Source organism: Saccostrea cucullata, unplaced genomic scaffold, assembly GCF_032062105.1.
Source record: "Saccostrea cucullata isolate Sc308-1 unplaced genomic scaffold, CSIRO_AGI_Scuc_v1 ctg1072, whole genome shotgun sequence".
NCBI classification, from domain to species: domain Eukaryota; kingdom Metazoa; phylum Mollusca; class Bivalvia; order Ostreida; family Ostreidae; genus Saccostrea; species Saccostrea cuccullata.
In genome coordinates this window covers 12250-24561 of record NW_026934223.1, presented here as the reverse complement: position 1 = coordinate 24561, position 12312 = coordinate 12250, and the positions used below count along the sequence as shown (strand labels likewise).

Sequence of the window (12312 nt, the reverse complement as noted above, 5' to 3'; positions counted from 1 at the left end):
ATCTAAATATTTATATTCTCAATAAAGTATGTACTTTTTCTAACGGTAGAATTAAAAATAGAGGATGTAAGGTACTTTTTTTGTTGTTGTCGTATACCGGCATTCGGTAAATATAGGACCATCGGATGTGCCACAATACACCGATAGGCCTTTATATGTTTCTTACCCTTGAAAGAATTTTTTTTAAAAATTAAGTTCTGATTTAATACTTAATATTGAGACATACAAGGCGATGACAATCTCTAAATCTACCCCCCACACATTAAAAGATTAAAATTTGATTTTTCACTCAAGTTTTTAAGATACGAAAAGATCAAGAGGCCAATGGACCATATCGCTCACCTGAGTAACTTAGGTCATGCTGTTCTTTAACAGATTTCTCCCTTGTAATACCGATTGTGACCCACCCCAGGGGATCATGATTTGGACGATTTAAAATCTACACATCCCCAAGATGCTTCCACATAAGTTTTTAAAAGCTTAATTTTTATCAGCTTGAGTTTAATTCTGGCCCAGTGGTTCTTTTTTTACTTTTAATGACCTTACTCTATTTTTGCCTTTTCTTGATTATATCTCCTTGCAAGGGGACTTAGCCCTTCAGTTTAACAATTTAAACTCCCCTTCATTCAAGGATGCGCTTTGTACCCCAGTAAGACCGGCCACAATAGGTATTACAAAGCAGGGATTTTCCACTTACTTTTGGGAATGGGACCCAGGCCCTTGGAATTGGGAATTTTATGACATTTTATTACTTATTGGGAAATTTTATTGTATGATGTTTTTCAAGAAATAAATGCTTAAGATGAATAAAAATTGATCTTTTACTTAGTTATTCAGAACTATGAATCAGAGAATTGATCATTATAATAAAGTTTTACCCAAGATTCTTCAAAATTTTGTTCTTTTCATTCAAATTTCCAAACCTAAACATGTTTGTATTTTGTGTAAAATGTTCAGGTTACCTTCTTGAGTTCTTCTTCTTTCAAAAATTGAACATAGGCAGTTCATTTTTGGGAAAAAGGGAGGGGTTTTGCAATAGTCTATTGGGAATGAGGCCCATATTCGGCCCTACATGGGGTAGTGGAAAATCCCTGCAAAGTGTTAAATCTGGTAAAGAACAAAGTTACTAAGGTGAGCCATGTGGCCCATGGGCCTCTTGTTTTTCATTCATATGTTAAAAAATCATTTTTTATGGCTCCTTTAAGTAAATCCCAGACGGACGCTGCACAAAATGTGATCAGAAAAGCTCACTTGAGCCATCAGCTCAGGTGAGCTAAACAAGGGGCCACATCGCTCACCTGAACACATCGGCTAGGAAAAAGCAAATATCAGATCAGACCTGAAAGATTACTGAGGTGGATGGGGGGAGGGAGGGGGCTTGAATTTTAATATATTTGAGAATGCCTTCTTACAGTACCTGAGGATGCATATTCCACTAATTAAGTACTTTCAAATGACACCAAGGTCAATGACCTTGTGACCTTGACTGTGACCTATATGCTAAAAATAGCTTTTTCGACTTTTTGCCATAACTTTTGAACCATTAAAGATACAGACTTCATATTTGGTATGCATACTCCACTAATGAAGTTTTTTCAAATGACCTCGTAACCTTGACTGTGACCTATATGCTAAAAGTAGCTTTTTCGAACTTTGTTGCTGCTGGGCACATAGTGTTTCACAAACACATCTTTTCTATATACAGTGGACCTTCAGATATCCGGACACCAGCTATCCGGATGCTTCAGTATCCGGATGATTTTTCAACAGAACAAAATTTTTAAATGTTATTTTATCTTGTTTAACTGGTGATTCAGATATCCGGATGCTTCACATTTCCGGACAAATTGACTGGGAACCAAAGCGTTCGGATAAATGAGGGTCCACTGTATTCCTATGTAAAACTTTGATTGTCCATTGTGACCACATCCTATCCCTGGGTGTCATGATTTGAACAGATTTGAATCTACAGTACCTGACAATGATTCCATATGAGTTTCATATTTCTTGGCCCAGTGGTTCTTTCGATGATGACATTATTTTTTGCTATTTCGTAATTATCTCCCTTGTAACAGGATGTGGCCCTTCATTTGAATAAACTTGAATCCTTTACCTAAGGGTACTGTGTGGGAAGTATGGTTGAAATTGGCCCAGTGGTTCTTGAGAAGTTTACAAAGACAGTGACAGACAATTTGGATAAGAACGCATACCATGATTTTTATTCAAAAAGAGCCAAGAGATTCACTTAACATACCATCTTCACTATGTAAAGGATTTATGATAATGATCCTCCTCAAAAACCCTGGACAAATGTTTCTATTTAAAAGTTTGGCTTGTGATTACAAAACAGAATGGTCAATTATAAATCAACCAATGAGAAAACATTATTCAAATCTGTCATTTAATGGCTAAAAGCCATTACACATTTTTTGAGATAGTAAGGAGGATCTTTCGAACTTAAATTTCTAGCCTGACTTTTAAACAGTGACCTTTGTTGAGGATTTGTGTAGAGGAACCTTGACATTGTGAATATTCTAACATTGAAATTTCAACTTCATAACACTTCATCATTTTTATTATGTGGAAAAACAAACAATGCTGCATTCCAAGCAATTCATTTACAGTAAAGGACTGATAAGTCTTGAGATCTTAATTTTTATGTAGCTATTAAATTACAAGACAGGCTGCTTGCTAAAATTACATTCTCATGTACACATAACATCCAAATTATGTACTGAAAGTTTTCTTCTTGCTCATAATACAAAATGTACCAATTTGTGCAAATATTCTTGATAAAATAAAGTGACCAGAAAATATGGGAATTAAGTTTACAGTTTGAAAGCACTGGCAGGTTTTTATCTTCTAAAAATATTCACTACTGAAATATATATATGCATACAAATAATAACTACTATATTAAAACTTTGTCTTCTTAATACTTAATCTATTATGCTCTAATTTTATCAATCTATTATGCTCTACACCATTGTGGCTATGCAGATACATACATGTACTGTAATAAATGCTTATCAGCATTATGAATCAAAATTAAACCATAACACAAAAATGAAGACGAACTAGTCAAAAATTAAACACCATGCAGTAACGTACTTGGATGGAATTTTACCTATTATTATTCAAACACAACTTAGAACTGTATTATTTAGTATTTGGCTGAAAATAAACAGATGCAGGATGGCAAAACAACCCTTCACTAATGAAATTTTTACTGAAATACAAAATACTTTGCTATGAAAAAGAGGGCGGCCACTAATTTTTTAATGCTTGTGTCCTTTCAGTCCCTCATGGCCTACTCCATTTCTAGGACTGAAGATTGAAGTTTATAAATACTGCATTAAAGAACTTGATTCGGTAAAAACCGATATTTGCCCCCCAAACCAAACTTTGATGGAGAAATATTTAATTATGTTCTTAAACAGGAGGGTATATGCTGACTTCAACGCACTGAATATTTTCATAAGTAATGACGTCATATGTACGAAATGACGTCACAAACATGACGTAAATTTCAGTTTTTTATGAATTCTACAGAAAAATGTACATATTTCTTAGATATTTTGAGTAAAAGTCACCGAGCGCATGTGTGTTCAGGCTCAATATTTTGATATAATGTGTAGAATGATATCAATGAAATATATAAATATTGTTCTTGAACAAACTTGCGCTCTATAAATTTTAAAGCTAAAATTGTTGAAATTTTGTCCATTTTGTCCTCTTTCTGAAAAAGGATATAAAATCCTATTTTAAACTGTTGTGACGTCATAAAAACAAAAATTGTGAATAAACTACTTTGAAACAATAATATGTTCTGTTAATTTATATTTCTCATACAATTTATTGAATTCAGCACATTTCAGGAAGTTTTCAAAATTTGACATTTGTGGGGGGCAAATATATGCAATATACCTGCAATAAAACTTTCTCCTTTATTACTAATAGATACCACTTATACATCTATGTGCCTTTTTTCGGCTGTTTCAGAGAGAGCTGAAAATGTACAAGATAATGACTGATGGACACTACAACAGAGAGCAATAGCTCACTGATTGACTCGGGTGACAAAAACAAGTACATATCCTAATAGAGCCTTGAAGTTAAAAAACCAACATAATTTCATGACAATAAATTACAAAATTTTTATGCAGTGATAATATAAATATAAATTAAAAACATCTGCACACAAAGCATAAAAGTTAAAAACACACAAAAATAAATGCCTTTCTTATCAGATCAAACTCATGTGGAGTATTTCCTTAATACTTTTTAAATAATCTTATGTGCTGTTAAACTTTTCAAAAAAAAATTATCCTTTTATTCTTCAACTTTGGTCATTGTTTCTGTATTTATTCTTCTCTTTATAAGGAAGTTGTTATTCCCAATCGATTTCATCCGAGTTGTCTGGTGGCATTACAAGAAGCATCTTCTGGATGAAGATATTAAGGGAATCTGTCAATATACAAAACAAATATTAGACATGTATTAACAATACCATACTTGTAATATGAAAAGCATTCAATATACAGTCCAAAGTACAGCAGTACTGTAAAATCACAATTAAATCACTTATTTTGTGAGGTAAATGTTTGGTGGTTTAAGGGAAAAATTGGTTTATTTCGAAAATTTGGTTTCTTGGTCTATAGGAAAAAAAACATTTAATTAAAAATTTTAACTTTTTCATGTAAGGCATGAATTTAGGGGTTTCCCCAAACCATGAATATTAAAAATAAAAAAACAAAACAAAATGAAACACACTAAAAACTTACGGAGTTTGTCTGCAATTTCCTTTGGTTTGTGTTTCCAAGTTCCAATTATATACAAGAAAATCCCAGCTGCAACCAATCCTAGTGCCATGAAACTTTCCTTGGGCTTCTGGTAAAATGTCAACACTACAATTCCAAAACTTATCAGGAACAAAATAATGGGCAGAATGATGTGAACCTGCAACATAAAGGAAAAGATTGATTAGCTTGATTAGCATCATCTGTGTTAGAAAATGCACAAGTATTTTTTCTTACTGCTTGTAAGATCTCCTGTCAACAAACTGAGATCTAAGAAGTGATAATTTAAGTTTTTTTTTCATTTTCGGGTGAGCAGCTAAAATTTTTTGGGACCTGGGGTGCAAATGGGGTTATACATTGTATGTCTCAAAAACGGATTTATGATGAGAAACATGCACCATATCTAAATAAAGTTCTCCAGTACTTAAATCCTCTTGACAGAGAATTGGTGAATCATCAATCATCTGTGACCGTTCGGCAGGTGATGCTCACTTGTCTATGACACCTGATCCGACCTCTGATGTTCTGGAGGTCATGTTTGCTCAGCTCCTATTTGGAATGTTAAATGGACTTTTGAGCTGGAATAAAGTCCATTATCTCAATATATTTCAAGAGCAAACAAATAAATTAGGTCCCTTATATTATTTTCCTAGAAAAATTTTAGAACCAGAAGTCTCTGACAAGAAAGTAGCCCTACTGGCCAGGTAGCCATATTAAAAGTTTATTAGTGTTAAATCTAAAGCAAACTAGCATGGCGCGGCGCCATGCCCTTTTTTCTCGGCGCCATGCCCTTATTTCCTAACAATAATAAATATATATATGCCCAGTTGAGGCGATATTCCTTAGCTGCTATGTTTATTCAGTGCATGCTGATAATCCCTTTGTTTATATCACGACAGGAAATCACTTCACGCTTGAACGCACGCACACAGCCACCTGGCTAATTAACATGTTCCAGACTGTCAGGGTATTATGGAAAGCCAACGGGTTCAAAATTCCAACTCTGTAATTCTTATAATGCACACTTGTAAACCTGAATTTGTAATTTGTAAATCTTAATGTCATAATTTGTCAATTGTTCTTTCACAACTTGTTAATTGTAAATTATCCAACATAACTTGACAAGTGTAACAAGAGGCCCATGGGCCACATCGCTCACCTGAGAAGCTTTGACCATTCTGTTCTTTACCAGATTTCCCCCTTGTTATACATAATGCATCCCCACCCTACCCCACTGATCATAATTTAGACATTTTGAAATCTACACTACCACATGAACTTTCCATGGGCACATATGTTTCAGCTTTTTTGGCCCAGTGGTTCCTGAGAAGAAGATTTTCAAAGATTTTTCCTATATATTTCTATGTAAAACTTTGATTCCCTATAATGGCCCCACCCTTCCCCCGGGGGTCATGATTCCTATAATTTAGAATTTACACTACCCAAGAATGCTTCCACATAAGCTTCACTTTTTCTGGCCCAGTGGTTCTTGAGAAGAAGATTTTCAAAGATTTTTCCTATATATTTCTATATAAAACTTTGATTCCACCATTGTGGCCCCGCCCTTCCCCCGGGGGTCATTATTTGAACAATTTAGCATCTACATTATACCAGGATGCTTCCACATAAGTTTCAGCTTTTCTGGCCCAGTGGTTCTTGAGAAGAAGATTTTTCATATATATTTCTATATAAAACTTTGATACCCCATTGTGGCCCCGCCCTTCCCCCGGGGGTCATGATTTGAACAATTTAGAATCTACATTATACCAGGATGCTTCCACATAAGTTTCAGCTTTTCTGGCCCAGTGGTTCTTGAGAAGAAGATTTTCAAAGATTTTTGCCTATATCTTTCTTTGTAAAAGTTTGATACCCCATTGTGGCCCCGCCCTTCCCCCGGGGGTCATGATTTGAACAATTTAGAATCTACACTATACCAGGATGCTTCCACATAAGTTTCAGCTTTTCTGGCCCAGTGGTTCTTGAGAAGAAGATTTTCAAAGATTTTTCCTATATATTTCTATATAAAACTTTGATTCCCCATTGTGGCCCCGCCCTTCCCCCGGGGGTCATTATTTGATTAATTTAGAATCTACATTATACCAGGATGCTTCCACATAAGTTTCAGCTTTTCTGGCCCAGTGGTTCTTGAGAAGAAGATTTTCAAAGATTTTTCCTATATATTTCTATGTAAAACTTTGATTCCCCATTGTGGCCCCGCCCTTCCCCCGGGGGTCATGATGTGAACAATTTAGAATCAACACTATATCAGGATGCTTCCACATAAGTTTCAGCTTTTCTGGCCCAGTGGTTCGTGAGAAGAAGATTTTCAAAGATTTTTCCTATATATTTCTATATAAAACTTTGATTCCCCATTGTGGCCCCGCCCTTCCCCCGGGGGTCATGATTTGAACAATTTAAAATCTACACTACCCCAGGATGCTTCCACATAAGTTTCAGCTTTACTGGCCCAGTGCTTCTTGAGAAGAAGATTTTTTAATGACCCAACCCTAATTTTGTCTTTTCTTGATTATCTCCCCTTGTGAGGGGATATGTCCCTTCATTTTAACAATTTAGATTCCCCTTCACCCAAGGATGCTTTGTACCAAGTTTGGTCAAAATTGGCCCTGTGGTTCTTGAGAAGAAGTCGAAAATGTGAAAAGTTTACAGACGGACAGCTAGACAGACAGACGGACGGACGACGGACAAAGTGTGATCAGAAAAGCTCACTTGAGCCTTCGGCTCAGGTGAGCTAAAAATGTAAATGCAAGTTTATATGTCAATGAACACGTGTAATTCGTAGACTTGCAATTCGTCAACTTATGAAATGTACTTTCGTGATTTGTAAATTATGCAAGGTTGCATATTAAGACGAGAGAGGGCGCTATAAGGGTGGCAAGTCATTTCGCCCCAAAGGTAAAATAGATCCTTAACCAACTGAGTTTTGTGACATGCATGCATAGCATGCCTTCAAACGGTTACAAATAAGATTTGTTTTATACAAGAAATATCGGGGATCTAAACACACAGATCTCTGCTCGTATATGTCACGATTGTGACAATTATGCCGATTGTTTTATATAGAATTCGTGTTACCCTGTTTGTACATTGTACTTTTCCCCATGTGTAGATCGCATAATCGGTTAAATTTCTTATTATTGATTCACTGTACTTACGTTTCTAGAAGAACATAATCTTATGATTATAATTTTATTATCCTGGATGAATATCAATATTGTAATACGCTAGATTTGTTGTACATATCGTTTCTAAATCTCTAACTTTATTTATAGAAACCGCCATCATGATGATTATTTTGCGGAATATCAAGCCCGATTCTAATTGTAATTTCTCTGTACTAAGCATTTTTATAGAAATCTAATACTTGGGAGATATTGTCATATTGTATAAATGTTTTACATTATGATTGTCATATTTTTATGTGGATTATCTATTGTTATTATTAAACATTATTTGACAATGATTATTGCCGGTGACTGCCGGTGATACCGGAGATCTGCCGGTCGTCCCTAGGGAAGCGCGTGGGTCTCCGGGGGGACTGTCGAGAGCTATATAAGCAAAGGATAAGGACTGCCGGGGGACTCGGCATTTAGATTTTGAGGTTAGCGGTTGTTTATTTGATTCTTAGCATTTTTCATTAGGAATTTAGTAATTTTTGAATTAATTCATCAATTTTTCTTATAGTGAATACGGGTTAATCTCGTTTCACTATTAATTAGTAGTATTTATCGTAAGACGTTTATATTGGGTTAATCTCGATATTAAACGATTAAATAATTTTGTTACGGTTTGACTGAAAGTGAGTCTTGAGGTCTTTCCGTGTAAATAATTGTTTATCTTTGATAGATTTTAGGAATTCGATCAATTTAAAGTGATAATCTAGTTGCGTTTATAGGAATATTCAAGCAGGAATTAAGACTAGGATTTGATATAGAAATTATAGAGATAAATTTCTTGCTTTAAATAGCTTTTATAGATTGTGTAGATTCGTTCAGAAATACTTTGGTTATTCTAGGTATTTCTATAGTATTTATTACTCACTATTCGGGTCATTCTCGTTTAGTGCGCCCCCCCCTTTTATCGTATTAACGTAATACGAAGGTTGTGTTAGTGTAGTAATTCATTGTGAATTTGGGTGATTCCCGACTTCCATTGATTTTATTGTAATTGAATATTAATTAATATACATATTGTGACTTTTATTTATTGAATAAATTTGTAAACTTTAAATAAGGCTTATCATTTAACTTCCCTGTAGTTATTTACGAGTCCAAACACAGGTAATTCTTGTGTTACATATTATAGGAGATCTTTATTTGTGGGTTATTCTCGTTAATCATCAGAGTACTACATGGGTTATTCCCGTGTACGCATCTAAAGTACTTGTGCGTGAGATCCAAGCAGCTCAGGTCCGTTACATATATACAGAGGGCAGGCGCGGATCTCCAGAATTTTTTTTCCAAAGGGGGTAGAGGTGCTCCCCAGTCAAAATATTCCAAAGCAAAAATTTTCAACATTCGACAAGCAAAAGAAAAAAAAAAACCTATTTCGTGTTGTGGTTTGTGTGTGTGGGGGTGGTTCCAATTAGTCATTTTCAATGTGCTTCAGTATATACATTTAATAACTCTGTACATTTCGGGGGAGGGCTGGGGGTACGGATTCCCCCCTCTAAATCAGCGCACGGAGAGGTGCCAAGGGAATAGAAACCGAAAGTTTTTTCAGTTTTATAAAGAAGCGTTGAGACCGGGCACGTAGTATCGGAGGGGGGTTCCCCCTTCTCGCTTTTTCTCGAACCCGTTTTACTGTAAGAACTGCGAACGATAGTATTGTTCTCCCCCCTACCTCAAAGTCAATTTTCAAAAGTTAACATACAAACTTGTGTTTTTCACTATAGAAATCAACGGAAAACGGAAACTATTTTTAAAACATCTCCCCCCCCCCCCCCCCCCCCCCCCCCGTGTCACAAAAATTCCTTTTTACAGGTAATATGGAATGTTATTTCACAAATTCATACCAAAGCTTTTTGTGTGACACGGGGGGGAACATATGTTTATTGACAAAAAACGATAAAAATGCTTATTTTCCACCAATTTCAAAGCGATTTACAACTGAAACATTATATTTTATTGATATATTTATGTTTTATTTATTTGCCTAAAACATAAGAAAAGATATAAGGAACATTTCATCATATCCAAGACTATTTCAAAATATGGTGATGCTTGAAACTCCGATTTCAATGGAAACTAGTGCTAATTGTAACGGGAACCGTTACAGATGTTCCCCAAACGCTCCCCAACTCCCTTTTCGTGCCATATTCCTGTAAGTTTCATTAAAATAGGCATAATCTATGCATTTAAGATTTAAACAACATTGCATGAGCATTATGACTATTTCATCTTGTCTACACTATTTTACTCATTGCACGTGCACGCACGTGCATGATGACCATACCTTCTTGTAGGAGTCCATTATGCCTGTCTATGTTCTTAATCCCATCTTGTTTGGTTGAAAAACAAGGGAGTTATAGCCATTTAAAGTTTAAGCCAATCAGATTGCAGCGTGCATGCGCGTGTTTTCATGACAATTATTATATATCACTTTGTGCGACTTCTTAAAGTATGCCTATGTTTTAAATTTCAAAGCATTTTGTCAGAAAACTGAAAAGATATTGAGATTTTTGTTTCAGCCAATCAAAGCAAAGCGCACGTGCACGCACGTGCATGCATGTAAATGTTGACCATACCATCTTGTAGGAGTCCTTTATGTCTTTCTATGTTCTAAATCCCATCATGTTTGGTTGGAAACCAAGGGAGTAATAGTCATTTAAAATTTCAGCCAATCAGATTGCAGCGCACGTGCATGCACGTGATTTCATGAAAATTTTTATACATCATATTGTAGGGTATCCTTATGTATGACTATGTTATAAATCTCAAAGCATTTCATCGAAAAACAAAAAAGATACTGAGGTTTTTGTTTCAGCCAATCAGAGCAAAGCGCACGTGCATGCGCGTAAGTTCATGCAAATTTGACCATGTCATCATATCTATACATCTTATATATCCTTATATAATGAGTTTCAAAACATTTCATCAAAAAATGTAGAAGTTACATCCATATTAAATATATCAGTCAATTCACTCATTTCACGCGCACGCACGTGCATGCGTATGCGCGCAAAATGACCTTCGTTCCGCACACCTACACTACACACCTATTAACCCTAAAAAGGTTTTAGCTCAGTTGGGTGAACAGTTTCTGAGAACACTCGCGGACAAAAAAAGTACCGGAGAAGAAATAAGAAAAAAAATAACTAGTGCTAATTGTAACGGGGACCGTTACAGATGTTCCCCAAACGCTCCCCAACTCCCTTTTGGTGCCAAATTCCCTGTAAGCTTCATTAATTAACACAAGCTCTATGCATTTGAGACTTTAACAACGTTTACTCAGAAATGTACCATGATCATTCAAATTTTAGCATTGCATGTATGCGCATGTGAATGCATGTACGTAATGACCATATCATCTTGTCAAAACAATCTATATATCCTAATATACTAAATATTAAAGTATTTAATCCAAAAGTATTAATAAATTCGCTCATTCAAGTGTATTTTTGATTTTACCAATTTCACGTGCACGCACGTGCATACATGAGCATAATGACCATACCTTCTTGTAGAAGTTCATTAAATCGATCTATGTGCCAAATCCAATTCTGTTTGGTTGAAAAACAAAGGGAGCTATAACTGTTTAAAGTTTCAGCCAATCAGATTGCAGCGCACTTAACGCACATGTATGCATGTGCATGGTGACCATACCTTCTTGTAAAAGTCCATTATATATATCTTTGTTCCAAATCCCATCCTGTTTGGCTGAAAACCAAGGGAGTTATAACTGTTTAAAGTTTCAGACAATCAGATTGCAGCTCACGTACACTTACGTGTATGCATGTGCATGTTGACCATACCTTCTTGTAGAAGTCCATTTTATATATCTATGTTCCGAATCCCATCCTGTTTGGTTGAAAACCAAGGGAGTTATAGCTATTTAAAGTTTCAGCCAATCAGATTGCAGCCCACATGCATGCACGTTTTTTTACGATAATTTCTATATTTCCTGTTGTAGGATATCCTAATGCATGGCTGTGTTCAAAATTTCAAAGGATTTCGTCAAAAAACAAGAAAGATATTGAGACTTTAGTTTCAGCCAATCAGAGCAAAGCGCACGTGCATGCGCGTGAGATCTTGCTATTTTGACCATGTCATCTTGTCTATTTTACTAATATATCCTAACATTATGAGTTTCAAAGCATTTCATCAAAAATTTAAAAAGTTACGCCTATATAAGTTAAATCGGTCATTTCACGTGTTGCACGTGCGCGCTCTTGCAAGCACGTGCGCACAAAATGACCTTTGTTCGGCCAATCTACATAACATGTCTACTGACCCTAAAAACATTTTACCTTAGTCGGATGTGTAGTTTACAAGAT

At 35.5% G+C, this 12312-nt stretch overlaps 1 long non-coding RNA gene across 1 annotated transcript; it reads right to left on the bottom strand.

The window, feature by feature from the left end:
- Positions 1-3658: 3658 nt before the first annotated feature.
- Positions 3659-8057, bottom strand: LOC134240223 (uncharacterized). The gene is made up of 3 exons (XR_009986391.1): positions 7973-8057; positions 4785-4959; positions 3659-4467 (listed from the first exon to the last, which is right to left on the bottom strand). It is a non-coding gene; the product is annotated as an uncharacterized LOC134240223 (long non-coding RNA).
- Between the last annotated feature and the right edge of the window lie 4255 nt (positions 8058-12312).